At 40.1% G+C, this 17048-nt stretch overlaps 1 protein-coding gene and 1 long non-coding RNA gene across 2 annotated transcripts in view; one reads left to right on the top strand and one right to left on the bottom strand.

Annotated features, from left to right (window-relative positions):
- The window catches only part of LRMDA (leucine rich melanocyte differentiation associated), a 733109-nt gene that overhangs the window by 540456 nt on the left and 175605 nt on the right, over window positions 1–17048 (top strand).
- LOC309371205 lies at window positions 6476–7862 on the bottom strand. The gene is made up of 2 exons (XR_014168908.1): window positions 7742–7862; window positions 6476–6715 (listed from the first exon to the last, which is right to left on the bottom strand). It is a non-coding gene; the product is annotated as an uncharacterized lncRNA (long non-coding RNA).

The raw sequence follows: 17048 nt of genomic DNA, 5'->3' as shown, positions 1-17048 counted from the left end.
AGTCTTATTTATGCTTTATCATAAAGCACACAGGAGGGCACACACTCCAATGCACTTGTTCTGTTAGTGCAAGGATTTATGCTTGTGCAACAGAAGTCCACCCCCACCCCCCGCTACATGCACCCTTCACCCTCTCCAAATCTATTATGGAGGGTGGGACAACCTGCAGAACAAATTTAAGGAACATGTTGTTCACTGTGCAAGCATGAATCCTTGCACAGATGGAACAAGTTAGGTAAAAGGTAAATGGACCCCTGACCATTAGGTCCAGTTGTGACCGACTATGGGGTTGTGGCGCTCATCTCACTTTATTGGCCGAGGGAGCCGGCGTACAGCTTCCGGGTCATGTGGCCAGCATGACTAAGCTGCTTCTGGCAAACCAGAGCAGCACACGGAAACACCGTTTACCTTTCTGCCGGAGTGGTACCTATTTATCTACTTGCACTTTGATGTGCTTTCGAACTGTTAGGTTGGCAGGAGCAGGGACCGAACAACGAGAGCTCACCCAGTTGCGGGGATTCGAACCGCTGACCTTCTGATTGGCAAGTCCTAGGCTCTGTGGTTTAACCCACAGCGCCACCCGCGTCCCTCATGGAACAAGTTACTTAGTGCTATATTGAATGTAACCCCAAGGAGTCCATACTGGTAGCAAAGTTACCCAACCCTGGCAAATCATAAGAACTTGTATCAAATGTGATACAATGTGAGGGGAAATCTGTTAAAACTGTTGCATAGAAACTTTGATGCAACAGGAGGTTAAACTTAGAATACACACATTTTTCTTAACATTGTAAGAGTTGCCCAATGATTGGTTTCAAAGTGGCTCTTTCCCTAGGTTTCAATTCTCTGGTGATGTTCCACAGAATTGATTCTTTCCATAGAACCTGGTCATAGAAAATTCTGGTTCCTGCTATCGTTGCAGACAGTGGCATATGTACACATACCATAAATAAAACACAGCAACTGTTGTGCTCTTTGCCCTTTGTTTTGTTTCGCCTCTGTAGTGCTTCTGATAACCGGAATTATTGTCACACGGAGAGTTCTATATTCCACTAAAAGTGTGATATCTCTGAGAACAGATGATGGCTTTATTGCATAAACTTTTGTCGTTGGTGAAGTGCAGCCATAAAAGCCTTAGTCCTGGTCCTTTTATGACTCCTTTTGTTCAGGAGAATCTAATGGAGGAAAAACAGCACTGAGATGTGAAAAGGCTGCTTGTTTACGATTCTATCCAGATTCCTAGCTTGCCTTTCCCCCCCCCCCTTCAATAAAAGGAAAGGAAACCAGCAGGAAAATTACAATACAGAGCACCTCCCGGATTTCTTTCACCATTCCCTCTCATCTGTGTATCAAGCCACAAGGCAGCTGTTGAACAAGTAATATCAACAAAGCCATCTTTTAGCCCTTTGATTTTAGGCTATTCATATCTTCTGCCCTGGAATGAAATGACTTTCACAATTAAAACAGCGAAATCAATGCCGTATCTATTGTCATGTCTTCAGGAGAAAAACTTTAATTACAACCGTCGTTAGATAACACAATCATTACACCTCCTTAATCTCAAATATAAAACCAGTCTTCTTTGAGTGCTACACTACCCTTTTTCTTTCATTTTTTTAAAGAAAATGTGAATGGCTTTTTATCTGAGTACTTCAATTTGCATGGCTTTGCTTCAAGGCAGCTCCCCGTGATATGTTAATTGCAGAGTGCTTTAAGTACTAAAAGATTAACATAAAACCCTTTGCAAACAAGCTAATAGTTTATGATAATTTTTGCACGGCCTTTGTGTGTCTATCACTGCATTGCCTCTAGCTGTAATTTTATAAAGAAGCTGTAAAATATCATTTAAACAAGTTCATTTACACATAATTATTATACCAGAATCACATTATTCAATTTAGATACTCCAGCCTATTAACAATCCATGAACTAAAATGTAATTAAACTATTTTCCTTTTATGAACCTATTCATTACAATGTGTGGGAGATGGATCTTTCGGTTTCACTAAGACTTTCAGCACTTTGTTGTCGAAATTGACAAGTCTGGCACTCATTTTGTGCCTTTAATTATATTAAAAGTACTTCAAGACAGCTCAGATAAAGAATATATTTAGAAAAAGAATGCTTAGAAATGCCAATGATGGTGCCATCGAGAAATTTATATTTATTTCTCACCCACACAATTTTTGCTCACTTAACTGTGGAAAATATGATCAGGAGTATTATTGAAATTATTTTTTTTCCTGTTGGGTTTCTAAGCAAGTTCCCCCCCCCCAACCTCCCACCGCTCCAATATAATTTAAATCATTTTACCACACTGCTCTTTTCTATAATATCTATTCTATTTTTAAACAATAAATTGAACTCTCTAAGGCAGATAATTATATACCATAGATATTGTGTACATTTAGATCGAATGCATAAAAATGGAGTGGAATGCATATTTCGTTTAGCGTAAATGGTGAATATCACACTGGTTTATAGTTCTGGGTTGCATGGAATTGCTCCTTTTTTGGATTAAGGGAGGGGCAGTGGCTCAACTAAGAGAGCATCATAACCAGTTTCTGTTTCTCTTCCCACTCAAGCCTTTGGGATGGGGTGGTCTATAACTTGATATGGAAACAACAAAATCTAGTTTGTTTTAAAATGTCCTCAATGCTTTTTGTCTTTTTATACATCTGACTAAATGAGCTGTGGTCCACAGAAGTTTGTGCTGTGATATATTTCTTAGCCTTTAGCATGCCACGGGATTCTTTTCTGTTTAAGTTTCACAAGGTTATTCATCAGGAATGCTTGCCTGAAGCAAAAAATATATGTAACAAAATGGAATCCTCCTCTTCAGTGCCAACATCTGCTAGGTTGTCCTGAGACCAAAGGAAATAGCTGAACATCCAGTGTTAATTGGGTTATGAATAATTTTGACCCACAGTAGCTTGGTCAGTGTGCATTTGGCTGCCATTGCAGTGTTGGGGTTAGATGAGGAAGGGTTTGTTTATTTATCTAGAAGATTTATAAACTGCTTGATCACTCTCCAAGCAAATACAAATACAAAAGAAGCTGCTGAAACTCAATTCAAATGCACAAACCAATTAAAAATCAAACATGCATAAAACCATAATAATGAAAAACAAAGATAGAAATCAATAAACCTTTATAAAGGTAACTAAATTCTATCACTGGATACAATTTCCTATCTGGTTCAGACCAGGAGTCTTGGGAATTAGCTCTATGTCCTTTTTTACTGTGCCATCGGAACAGCTAGTCAGAAGAAGGAAATTCAACAAGCAAAAACCTTGCCAACTAGAGTCAGAGCAAGGAGAGAGAGAAAGTATTGCGGGTGGTGAACAAAAGAAAAGAAAGCCTTATGACTTATTCACATATGAGCACTATTTAGGTGTTAATCCACTTTTCACCCATTCAAATTAGGCCAGAGTATTTGAATTAGTATATGCGGAATAACTTTGGTCTTCCCTGTTCATACTAGTAGGTGTTCCTGTTTGTTTTTGTCCCCACTTCTAATTCGTTGATTCAATATGCCAATTAAATACTGACAGATAGCTTTTTTATAACCTTGGTTATAAAAAAATATCCCTGATCAGGAAGTGTGCAAAAGCATACAGACAATTGTAAATTCTTAGTGCGCACTTTTGCAGCTTTCTGATTTTGTGCAAATCTGAGGGATCATGGTGCTGCAACACTTATTGCATCCTCACATATGCTGGTAGAAGACAACAGATAGTGCGTTGACTCACCATAAAGCAGGGAGGCTCATGCACAGATGGCACACACAGTGACTTCTGGAATGACAGAGCTGATGTATCTGTAGAAAATGTAATGGTGTTCAAAGGAGTGAAGATGTGCCCAGAGATGATGAGTGGGAGTCACCAAGGACATATAGGAATGGTAGGCTGCGAATGATGGACAAGGGATACAATGTGCTAGCCCAATTTAAAGGCCTAAATTGAAGATATGGTCCAAAACTGTGACCATTGTGCAAACTGAAGACAGAATTGCAGAAAGTCCATGGCAATCAGGAATCCACCCAGCAGGAGCTGCTTGCCATATATTAGCAACAGATCTATTCAAGTAAAGTGGCAAGCCATATCTGCAGTTATTACTTCAAAGTGATGCAATTACAAAAAGCAAAAAAAAAAAAGCAAAAAAATGCTTGCATGTGCTGTAATAAATCACAAGAAGACTAAATTTTCCAGGTGCCGTATTCATGATAGTGAGCCTTGGTACACATCAGAGGAACTTCATAACGTTTGCACATCCAACTAGGGGCAATAGTCTAGTTGAAAGATATGTGATAGATGGGTCTTGTGGTATTGCAGACTATGGGGTGCTTGTTTTGAAGTTTGAGTTAGGGTGGTCATGTTTATCCTTTACAGTGAAGAGTCCTCCGTTTGAAGGATCTAGCAGAGGACGGTCTCTGGAAAAAGTCCTCTCTTTGAAAAATTGCCTGGTTGAAGTCTGGATTAAAGAATTAGAATTAGAGGAAGGGAGAGCAGGGGCTTTGAAGTTGCCCTTCAAAAGATGCCACCACAAGAGCAGGCACACAAGTGATCTGATCTCAGCCTTCCTCTCTATGGTGAGATCAGGGCTTTTTTCCAGCTGGAACTTGCCAGAACTCAGTTCCGGCACCTCTTGGGTGTGTGCCATTGCCATTCTAAGAGAACGAGGGAGATGTTCATGATGAGTTCCAGCACCTCTTTTTCTAGAAAAATAGCACTGGTTGAGATGTATGAGATTTCTATTTAAATTATTGTTATTATTTCTAAATATACACAAAATGTAGCATATGTAGATGTGTCCTCTTTTTTGATATGTAACTGACCACCCTTATTTTACCTTGTGCATTTGTGCACATTTCAGGTGTACAATATTTGAAATTTGCATAAGCTCAATGCATTCTAAGAAAACCATGACCTGCTGCAAATTTAAGGTCCTGCAAAAATAAAACAAAATAAAAAATACAGAACTGATGGTGCGGACGCTTGTTAACAATGAACACTGGGTTGGTCACTATTAGATAGGCTTTTGGTCTGATTTAGCAGGGCTTTTCTTATATTTTGTGACTTGCTTTTATAGAGATCCCCTTTACACAATGCCTGCACTGCCTTTGGGGTGTGTGGGAGAAATTCGCATGTCCATTTTTAAAAGTTCATGTCAGTGTCAGCAAAGAACAAACAGTTGCCAAACACCGGTACAGGAGCTACCTTTTAAAGCATCTATTCTGAGGAACTCAGCTTGTACATGAACATAAGAGAGGCGCAGAAGCTCATGACACTCTCAGTATGAATTATGGGCAGAAGACTAGTTTCAAAGGCAAAGGTCATGATTTTGCAATACTTTTAACATGTTGCGAGATGGATAAACTTAAGGAGCATCACTAGTGGCAGCCATTAACATAGGATGTGAGCTACCATCAGCTCCTGTCAGGAATGTCTGTCAATGTGCCATGGAGACTTTCCACTTGTTCACAGCAATCCATGAGGGAAGCCATTGTTCTCATTATGGCTTTGCATTGTGGATCAATGGCCCAGTACAGCCTGTTTCAAGGAGTCTCCGCTTGGCTTTCATAATGCATAAACCGGCCCTAAGCCATCAAACTTTATGAAATCTCCCTTGTAGCAGAGTTATAGCAGCGGACTAAAACAATGGAGCATCTCTACCATAAACTGAGTGGTTAGGACAGTTACTTAAGGAGAATATTATAACATTTTCTATTCTACAAGGGTATATTTCCTTCTCAGAAATGACAAGCATGCTTGTTTAAATTTGTGTTTTACCTCACTGTTCCAAATCCAATTGCTTCTGATGTATCAGGGAAGAACGTTTATGAAGCAACCACAATGTATAAAGAAAAACATTTTTTCATTTCAGTATCTTCCAGGTCTTTCCAAGCCTCCATTACTTGGGCTGTCACCCCGTCACTGCCTGAGGTGCATTCCAGCTCTCTGCTAAAGAATATGCTTTCCCACTAATGGGGATGTTCTTGCAATGGGAAATGTAATTTTCCACTCCATTACAAGTAGTGTGTAAAAGGACCTTTTTCCTCACTGCACACAGATCAGTTCCCAATGAAATCCTATTCACTAAATATTACAATAGCAGACTCCACTTCAAACACAGGTGCTTGTCATGGTGCTGGGCAAACAGCCTGGATCAACCATGAACAAAACCTGCACATTCGATGTTTGGATGTCTATCACAATTTAACAAAAATAGGGGGGGAATCAGCATGCTTAGTGAAGGGAGGCAAGAGAAGGATGATAAAGAAAGGACTTAATGGTGTGTTCCTCTGACTATTTCCCTGCTGTTTTGCTCTTAAATCTAACAATCATGTGCATACTAGGAGTAAGTCATGTTGTACCTGCAAAACTCTAATGATGAAAAATAACCAAGCAGTTTCCTTTAGAGAAAGCAAAATGCAAAACATTGGAACAAAACCATAGCATTAATAACAATAACCTTGGCCATTAAATAATATACTTACGTGGTGACACATTTCTCTGCCACATTTTCAGTAGCATGCATTTTGATCATTACACAAGATGCTGTCCTGTGCCCGCAGCATGAAGAAAGAGAGAGGAGAGAAATTGCTGCAGGGATTAAGCTAAAATGGCCACAATTGGTACAGCTTGGTGTCCTGATCTGGAACCAGCTTCTCTGCTTACAGCGGAACCCACAGCCTGTCTGCTCAGAGAGGAGTCTGTAAAAAAAAGGCCAGGTTAGGATATCCAGTTATATAAACTACTACTTCTGAGATGGGCTGGCCTATGCATAAGTGCCCTCTGAGGGATCATAACGGATCTCCATGGGGTCACGGGGAGGGGCGGGATGTAATGGAAGCTGCAACCAATCCAGCATATTGAGTTGGATCGTTGGATTCAGCCTAGCCCGATTGGCCCTGCCTCTCCAAGATCCTAGGCAGATGTCTCCCCAAAAATCAAATAGGCTTTTAAATGGAAGAACTCTGCATGCTTAGAATGTGTTCAGCCACTGAGTTAGGCAATTATTGCATACTTTGGATGCAGTCAAAGCAAAAGGCTGTTGTTCAGTTTATCCACTGTGCTCTAGCATAGAAGCTTTTGCAAAAGTAAATTTATATTATCACAGTAAACCAGCCAATCAAACCTCATCCATTCATTAATGGGCCTATGTGCACTTGAGTAGCCATATTGCTTACATGCACATAATATTCATGTCGGAGGTACCAACAAGACAAATTGACTCTGGGGCATGCTCATAGTAGGATTCAAGATGGAACATTGTGGAAATGTTTTGGCTACACACAAACACACTTGCAAAGTGTAACTTGAGCACATTTAACCTGCATGAATTCAGCTTTATACATCTGGCAAAAAAAGGAGGAGGCAAGTGTCCAGGGAAATTTTTTGGCTTTATGTGACATTTCCAGAACGTAAGTTGAGAGTCGCCTTTATACGCATAGACACAGGCATTTATATACACGCTATACGTGTGTATATGTTTTCTGGAGAAATGGCTAGAAATTCTAAGCAGAACGGGGCTTTTAATAAATTTTGCAAATGTGGTTGGAATTCCATGGCAATGATGACTACCATCAATCTTGGAATTCAGCTTCCCAAACTCATCCAGCTCCGAACCTTCATTTTCAGCCTGCGAAAGTGCTTATATAGGCAAAATGGCTTGCAGAGTAGTCTCTGCTAAACAAAACCAAACCTCAAAGGGGCTCCCTACAGTCAGGGTCACAGACCTTCATTCCTTATGGCTGCATGGCTTCTCCTCACCTTCCCTTGGTTGTTGGCCTGTCTGGGCAAGCGCCACTGAATCTGGAAAGAGTGAACAGCATATTGGAGCAAGTATGCTGAGTTGAGTCCGCACCATTTGCTTAAGTTATTGGATAAAATGAGTCCCAAACTTGATTGTTAGTCTGCTTGTTGTGCCTTTCATTTCAGCTTCCTGAATAGCAGGAGCAGCAGTTGTTATTATCAGTGCTTTTTTGTGATAGTACACCTTGACACAGATTACTGACTCCTCTTTTTTACTGGCACCCACAGCACTTTATCTCAAGATATGAATACCAGCATCACATTTTTAAAAAGCATCTATTATTATTGCAATTAAAAAAACAATTACAATTAATTAATTAATGACTCACCTTTTACATGTGTGTGTCAAGGCAAACAGCTAAAAATAGCTTTTAAAGCAGTACAAAAAAACCCATTAAGATGAATCTTAAACTAATACAAAACCTAAGGCAAACTGCAAAAGCCTATTGTTTCTGGAAACTACAAATAGTGGGTACAGAGTTCTGGGACCAGGGTTTTGCATTGTTTTTGAACCATAAAGTCATTCAGACAAGTTGATGAAGTAACAAGGCAACCTGCGGTTGAATTACTTGTCAGGTAGGCAGATTTAGTGAAATATGAGGGATGCGGGTGGTGCTGTGGGTTAAACGACAGAGCCTAGGACTTGCCGATCAGAAGGTTGGTGGTTTGAATCCCTGCGACGGGGTGAGCTCCCATTGCTCGGTCCCTGTTCCTGCTAACCTAGCAGTTTGAAAGCACGTCAAAGTGCGACTAGATAAATAGGTACCGCTCTCTGGCAGGAAGGTAAACGGCGTTTCCGTGTGCTGCTCTGGTTCGCCAGAAGCAGCTTAGTCGTGCTGGCCACATGACCTGGAAGCTGTACGCCGGCTCCCTCGGCCAATAAAGCAAGATGAGCTCCACAACCCCAGAATCTGTCACGACAGGACCTAATGGTCAGGGGTCCCTTTACCTTTACCTTTGTCCATCAGCTTTCTAAGTGTATACCAAAGCAAATGCCTGAAATACTAGTCTTTTGTTTTGTATTTAAATTTTAGTGTTGCAGTTTGTTCGTTAACGTTAAACAGCCCCTGCCAGTTATAAACAGCAGAAGGGTGTGTGATAACCTGCCATTTTGCACCTTTTCATTTGCAGCTTCCTCGTGAAGAAATGCTTTTGCATAATAGCTTGTTTTAATTTTAAAAGGACAAAACATATTGTTTGTGACTTCCTGCTGGCATCAGAGCTAATTCCAAAGCTTTCAAACTTAGCTTGAAATAGCCGGTGAAGCAGTTTGTGTGTGTTATTTTAGCTTTATATCTGTATTTGTAGTCAGTGCATAATAGCTCATTCTAAGAGGATCACTTCAAGGGGATATTATCTTTCTCTTCAAAGGTAATGGCTGAAAGAAACAATGGTTTAAAGCCACTTTGAGGTTAGAAACCTCTACTTAGGAAATGAAAGTTAATTTGATTAGAAAAGATGCTTAATTAAGTCTTTCGACTATAAGTTTGCCATTAAGGAGAACTCTCCATGTCATACGTTTCGAAGGAAGGCAGATTACAGTTTAGAGATAATTACTTCTCTTTCTGAAATGATACTTGTCCTAATTTTATTAAAATGAATATGATCAAGGTCCTCAATCAAATGACAAAGAAAGCAGTCAACCAATTACACTTAGCATGGTCAAATACATGTGCTCTACTTCCATGTTATGTAGTAGATCTTAATTAAAGCTGCTGTCATAAGTTACAGCTCAATATAGGAGAAGGTGGTTCATACTCAGGAATGTGTCTAACAGTTGCTGAAAAGAAACCGATCGAACTGATGGATACTTCACTCCAAGTTGGGGAAATGTGTTTTGGGCAAGTTTTCTGAGTTCTTTGGGGTTTTCTGTTCTTCTCGAGAAGAACAGTTCTGCCAGTAATATAAGAGAGAGAAAATGTCCAGTCATTTTGGAAAACTCAACTGGAGGCCTGCAAACTGAAAGTAGCCCCTGAAAATACTGTTACAGGTTAGTGGGAGAACAGATCCCTGGATACAAGATTTCCCCCTCTAGATTCTTGGGTGCTGGGGTTTAATCAGAGCTGACAGGTTGAGCTTTTATTTTTATCTAACTACTTTGGATCCATCCTTGATGGAAATAGGAAGATAATAAATGCAATTGCTACCATCCTATCCACAGTGAGATACATCATATCTAAGGTGAGCCCTTCTCTGTGTTCTGCTATGGCCTGATACTAGGTTTATTGTTGTTGTTGTTGTTGTTGTTGTTGTTGTTATTTATTGATTTTCCATTTAATCACATCATCATTATTCACTTTACTTCTTTAGCTCTTAAGAGCATATTGACTCCCCTCCCTCCCACCTTGTGGTTTTCAAAGTTAACCTCTGTATCATAGCATTTATACATTTTCCAATTTACAATTCACTCATCTGAAGTGTCTTAATTTTAAATAAATATAAAAAAGGTAAATACAGTTAATGTTGCAAGCCTTCTTACAACCCTACCTGTGTTGTTAGTTGCTTACAATGGTCCTTCAAATATTGTATAGATTTACTACGGTCTTTTTAGAATGCTTGATCACGCTTGTTTCGGATTTTCCCGGTCAGCTTTGCCAGTCCCGCAAAGTCCATCACCTTCATCTGCCACTCTTCTTTCATTAGTACTTCTTGTTCCTTCCATTGGCCTGATACTAGGTTGATCAGGTCACACAAGTTGGCCTTATCTATGGCTGCACCCCAGGAGTGGAATTCTCTCCCATGGGCTTGTTTCTATGAATACTTTTTTTTTAAAGGCATTATTATTATTATTATTATTATTATTATTATTATTAACCTGGGTTTTTATGCTGACTCTGATGGCTTTGATTGATTTACCTGCCATGATATCTCTTATTGTTATTTCAGAATTGTTTTAATTTTTGATTACTATGATTGTTTGCTTGTAATTCTTGAATGCTGTTAGCTATCTTGCATGCTCTTTTATAGTCAAAATGAGGATATACATGGCGTGGTAATGCAGAGGCAGGCTTTTTCACTGGTGGCACCACTCTTGTGCTGAAACATGAGAGTCCCCATCAGTGTTTGCATTCCAGCAGCTCCTAAAGACACACCTTTTACGCAGAGCATTAAATTGTTATGCAGTTATTATATTTTTTACTGTATATATTAATTAAGGATGCTCACCACAGAGCCTAGGACTTGCCGGCGGTTCGAATCCCTGTGACGGGGTGAGCTCCTGTTGCTCGGTCCCTGCTCCTGCCAACCTAGCAGTTCGAAAGCACGTCAAAGTGCAAGTAGATAAATAGGTACCGCTCCGGCGGGAAGGTGAACGGCGTTTCCGTGCGCTGCTCTGGTTCGCCAGAAGCAGCTTAGTCATGCTGGCCACATGACCTGGAAGCTGTACACCGGCTCCCTCGGCCAATAAAGCGAGATGAGCACCGTAACCCCAGAGTCGGTCATGACTGGACCTAATGGTCAGGGGTCCCTTTACTTTTACCTTAATGTTACATTCCCTTCTATCATCAACTATGCTGGTGGACCCAGTGTGTAGGAAACTGAGGCCTGATTGCTTCAAGTCTTCTGGTACCAGACTGTCAAACAGAGAAACCCAGTCATGTATGAATGGCCTAAAGCAGGCAGCAAGTGACTGGCAGAAGCACCCTGGAAGTCCTTGCTTGGGCAGAAGTTATCACCTTGGGACACTATCCCTTTCAGGCCTTGACTATGTGGACAAGAAAAGCTGTCCATTATGTATCAACATAGCCATGATTTCCAAGTCTGCAGGACAGTGACGCGATCACAACTGGAACCTGTAGGAACTTTGATGGAATAATTTACTGGTATTTAGCATGTTAGGTTGCAGCTAGGGCCGGTTTAGCCTTTGGCTAAACAATGGAAGCATCCTCGATCAATATGGAGTTACTATTCAGAATTCATGTTGCTTTTATGTGCTTTTACACAGTTCTGCCTTATAAAAATATTTCCTATGGGTGAGCTCCTAAGTATTATGGTATATGTGAGCTATCAATACAGTTTATAAGGTGTTGGAATGTCAGAAATATAAAATTGCTCAGGGTTGCAAGTGGATTATTTCTATAGTACTGACACCAGGATTTGTTATCTAACACCAGGAGTGTGTGCCAACTTCATTAAAGTTTAAAAATTCACAGTTGAAATATTGCCTTGAACCTCATTTTCTAATTCTGGCATGTCTCCTGTTAACCTTCCTCCTCCCGTCCTCAATTTTTATTTTGCTGTGTGCAAGCTGATGCAATGTTATTAAATGCTCTAAAAGAACAGTTGCAATAAATGGCTCCCTTTTCCTTGATTAACAGGATTCTCTATCTCCTGTGTTTGAAGCTATAAATTAATTGCTATCTGTGGAAAAATTGCAATCAAGGCTGCTCACGGATTATAATATTTTTATGTAGCCTTGCATTTTTCGCACCTCCTTTTCTGCTACCAAATATTTCAGGAGCACACACACACATCTTTTGGTTGCGCCCTTTCATCTAGCATTGCTTTGTGTTTTCTGGAAACGCTGGACTTTCTGAAAAAGGGATTTGGATAGTAAAATAAACTTGCGAGTGAAGCTCTGCAAGCTCTGCAGACCAATATTCACATTCACAGCTGTTGCTTCACCAGGAATCCAAGGTTCAAATCCCCACTCACTGAGCTCACTGAGTGATATTGGGCAAGCCACTAACCCTCAACTTAACCTACCCCACAGGGTTGTTGTGATGGTAATATGGTTGGGAGTAGGTGGAAACCCTGTATCTCACATAGAACTCTTGGAGAAAAGCTGGGATATAAATGTAAACAAACAAATAAATAAAATGTTATGTGAAAGTGAGCTGTCAGTTAGCTATTGCCTGGGTATAATAACAGCATCCTTTAGGATTGTTGAGCTGAACTTACCTATCCCCACTTCCCACCCCCCATTTCAATATCAAAATTAGAATTTACTGTAACTGATAATCTTCTTTGGCAACATTATTGTGGAACTTAGATGGCAATTGAAACATACTGATTAACTATTGAAAGTATTTGTGTGTGCTTCGTTCAAGTCCTGGGTACCAAGTATGGCTCAAATAAGTGTTTGGGCTGTACAGTGGTACCTCAGTTTAAGTACTTAATTCGTTCTGGAGGTCCGTACTTAACCTGAAACTGTTCTTAACCTGAAGCACCACTTTAGCTAACAGGGCCTCCTGCTGCCAGAGCACGATTTCTGTTCTCATCCTGAAGCAAAGTTCTTAACCTGAAGCATATTTCTGCGTTAGCGGAGTCTGTAACCTGAAGTGTCTGTAACCTGAAGCGTATGTAACCTGAAGCGTTTGTAACCCGAGGTACCACTGTATATCACAATGTCCAAGCTTGGAGAAGGTCCCTGATGGCAAAGGAAGGTCCAAAGTGTTTCTTCCATTCAGTTTCCGGGGGGATTTACAGAACAAAAAACAGTCATAGCAATTTGCAACAAAGGGTGATGGATCAACAGGTAGAAAAGTAGTGCTTTAACCTTTCTCTTCAGCAAGGTTTTTCCTTTCAAAACCATCACCCCTAAACTGCTCTTCTCCATCAAAGAGAAAAGATCAGACCTGTATTCTCACCCAGTAGAGGATAGTTCATTAGTTTTGTTTAAGGATCTCCTGCCCTTCCAAAACTGATTTTTGTTTGTTTGCTTTAAAAGGGAAAGTTACGTATGACTGTGTGTAGCGTGGATGTGAGCAAAAGCTCAAGCAGTGTGTGTGTGTGTGTGTGTGTGTGTGTGTGTGTGTGTCTATCATCTATCTATATCTATCTATTCCTCTGTTTAAACTCTCCCCCAGTCCATGTGACCAAGAGTTAGATAAATAGTTTTGCCTAGCTCTGAAACACACACTGAAATTAAATGGCGGAACTGTGCTGCTGTGTGGGAGATGAGCAGTGCCTGCATTTCTAATAGCAGTAGCCTCAGGAGTCTGCTGTTTATTTATCAATTGTTAATTGACTCGATGTTTACCCATGATTGCAAACAGATGATTAATTTATCCCAGACTTTTATGACTATGATAGTGAAGAGATCATTAGAAAGACGGATTATAATAGAGTTCTCTGCACTTATGAGCCTTCTAATAAAGATTGACTAATATAATTAGATATAGCTTTATAACAAATACTATTAAACTGACTCTGGATTTTTATTTAAATGCACTGGCCTGCTATCTTAAACTTATTAGCCATGTGTGGGTTAAGGAGAACCCCCTGCCTGCGCTGTTTACTCTTCTCTCGCCATCAGAGATTAAAGCTGCAGTGTGCTTGGAGGGCAAGTTGTGGTATTATGTTATTTGTTCGAACACATTTCTCTGTCAACCTTACCCACCATCAAAAAGACTGCCACAAATTAGTGGGAAGGGGGGTGGGAATACCATTTTAGTTGTAGGCTTTTAAACGGGGATCATTTTCAAACTTTGGTGCTGAGGATCAGTTGATTGAGATAACGCAGGGAACTAGCATTAGGCTAGTTCATTTGAAGCGGCTGGCATGTTATTTGCATAAATCCATTTAATAGAAGGATGGATTAGAATTACCTGGGATTATATTAAAAAAAACAACCCTACGAAACATTCCCCCCCCCCCCCGAAAATCCTCTTTCTCCCTTTAATTCTGAAGCCGGAGTTTGTGGACGGGGTAGAAAACAGAATATAGCATATACACATATAGAGCCAGTGTGGAGTAGTGGGATATTGGACTGTTGCAATATATGGGTCCAAATCCCTATTGAACCATGAAATTCATGGGATGACTTGGGTCAGTCCCTGTGATCTACTTTACACATGCCTCAGGATGAAGTGATAGACTATGTACCAGACTGTCAGTGGGAAATACCAATTTAAAATGTGACTTTCATCTTACAATGAAACTCAACTCTATGCTAGTTTTATTTCTTCTTCTAGAGAGGTATTACATATAGGATAATGCAAATATGTGATTTTCCACCAACAGCATGGAATGATTTTAGCCCAGCTCTTGACCTAGCATACCTCACAGAATAAAATGGATAAAACCATTGTCTTCTTCAGTGGCATCAGGGAGCAGGAATGTGGGGGGAGGATGACATCATCTGCTGCAGCAGCAGAATTTGTCAGTGTTGTAGGCTTGTGGTGGTGATAGTGATTGAAAGATAGGTTTGGTTTGGCACACGATCCCATTGTTAGGTATGTTAGGCTCAGGCAGTGGACTGTCTCAAGATAAACTTCATAGCTGATAGGAAAATGAACCTAGGTCTCCAGCCAAAGCCCAATGTCATAACCACTAAACCACTTTTTACTAGCTTCTTATTCTGTCACTGTCAGCTGATCCTAATAAAAAGGGCACCATGCTATCTGACATGTATATACATATACATATACATATTTAACAGCTGCTTGCAGTTGCGGGCTCTCCTTGAGGGCATGGCTATGGACTTTCTCTGCTAGTGTGGTTTCAGGGACAAACTCTTGCCTTCAAAATTTTATCACTCTACTGCTGATATTCTGCCTTGAGTTCACCGGAGGAAAAACAGGTTTAAACTGATAATATGTTGAACATCACATAACAAAACTTATCGCTTTCCCATTAAAACTTCATAAATTAGCTAAGAATACCCTCTTAATTTAAAGTGCATGCCCTGGTTTATATAGGATTTGCACAAAGTAAATGAACTCTTGGTCAGATAATTTCCACTTTCCACAGTATAGAATTGTATAGTTCTGAATACCAGGGACTAGAGACAAACAAAAGGAAGTCCATGTTTTCCTTGGTAATTCCCTCAGTTATCTCAGAAGCAGGCTTGTAAGTGTTCCCTGTTGGAAAATAGAATATGTGTCTGGACTGGTTGGAACCAGAAAGGCAGTTCTGAAATGCAAACATTCCATACTCCTCTCACTCCTTTTTTGATGTTACATACCACTTAGATCAGGAGCGGGGAAACCTTTGACCCTCCAGGTGTTGCTGAACTACAACTTCCATCAGCCAATGGCCAGGGGTGACAGGTGTTGTAGTTCAACAACATCTGGAGGACCAAAGGTTCTCCACACTTGACATAGGACTCAGCTACACTGGAAAAGAAAAAAAACAACGCTTTATATTCATTGTTTATGTATTCTAACACTGTGACACCAGAGGGCGCTGTGGAGTTCTGGTTTTTCTAACCCGATTTCTCATTCAAAGTTTGCAACGCGTTTAACTGAAACGCTTCTTTGATATGTCTAGATCCAGCCTCGGATGTATAACAAATGAAGACCTGATTCAAATAATCCTCTGTGTAAAAGAGATCCTAACCACATGATCGGGCTCCAGTTCATGCATTTATTATGTTTTAATGCTATCCTGGCATGGGTTTACTGGACTGAGTGGGAATCAACTTGCCAGTGTCCCCATGCAAACTAGTGGACCTGTGTGGGAAGAGCATTCAGAACATTACTGCTGGTAGATGGAATTCTATTAACATGGCTGCAATTTTCATCAATTCTGGGAAAAGACAGTTTGAAACAAGGCTCTGTTGAGTCCAGCAGTGACAGCCCAACCCTGCCTTTCGACCCATTTCTACATTTTGAAAACACTTATTTAACTCAGGCGCCCAGTCTGAAGGCATTAGCAACAACTTTAAAGGAGTGTATACTGTATATCCCCCTAGGCCCTTATCTTCTATTTTATACAAGTGAAACATTGTGCATTATGTAATGGTAACTAGGATACATCTGGTCTCTGACAAGGTTTTGAAGAAATTTATTTTTTGAAAGCTGTTGTAACAAAAGTTTGTTCTCTGTCTTCAGATGTGAATTAGTTAAAACTAATTGTCTTTCAAGGTGTTTTTGTGTTTCATTTTACTTCCAGATCTGTCCCCCACTTAACACCTGAATAATGGACAGTGGTTTGGAAAAGTAAAGCAGCTTTTTTTAAAGGGGAAAAAAGTGTTGCTAGGGAATTTCATTTTTTATGTAGATGATGTATGGTTCCTTGAAGATTGTAAATCTGTGAAGATAGTTAAACAGAGTAGAAATGAATGTGTGGAGGAGAATGCTTACAGGCTTCATCCATTGTGTGTAAAGATCCACATGCCTAGACTCAAAATGCACAGTTGGTACGCTGCTTATTTATAGAAAATGTGAGGGGAAAACAGCTGCCCCGCCAAGTGTAAGAATATTTTTTGCCCCTTAAAGTTTAACCCAACCTTTAGAGGACAATTAATTCACACCTTACTGAAATGTCTGAAAATTGCTAGACCAAATA

Source organism: Podarcis melisellensis (assembly GCF_964234715.1).
Source record: "Podarcis melisellensis genome assembly, chromosome: 5".
Lineage (NCBI taxonomy): Eukaryota > Metazoa > Chordata > Lepidosauria > Squamata > Lacertidae > Podarcis > Podarcis melisellensis.
This window is presented reverse-complemented; position numbering and strand designations above follow the sequence as displayed.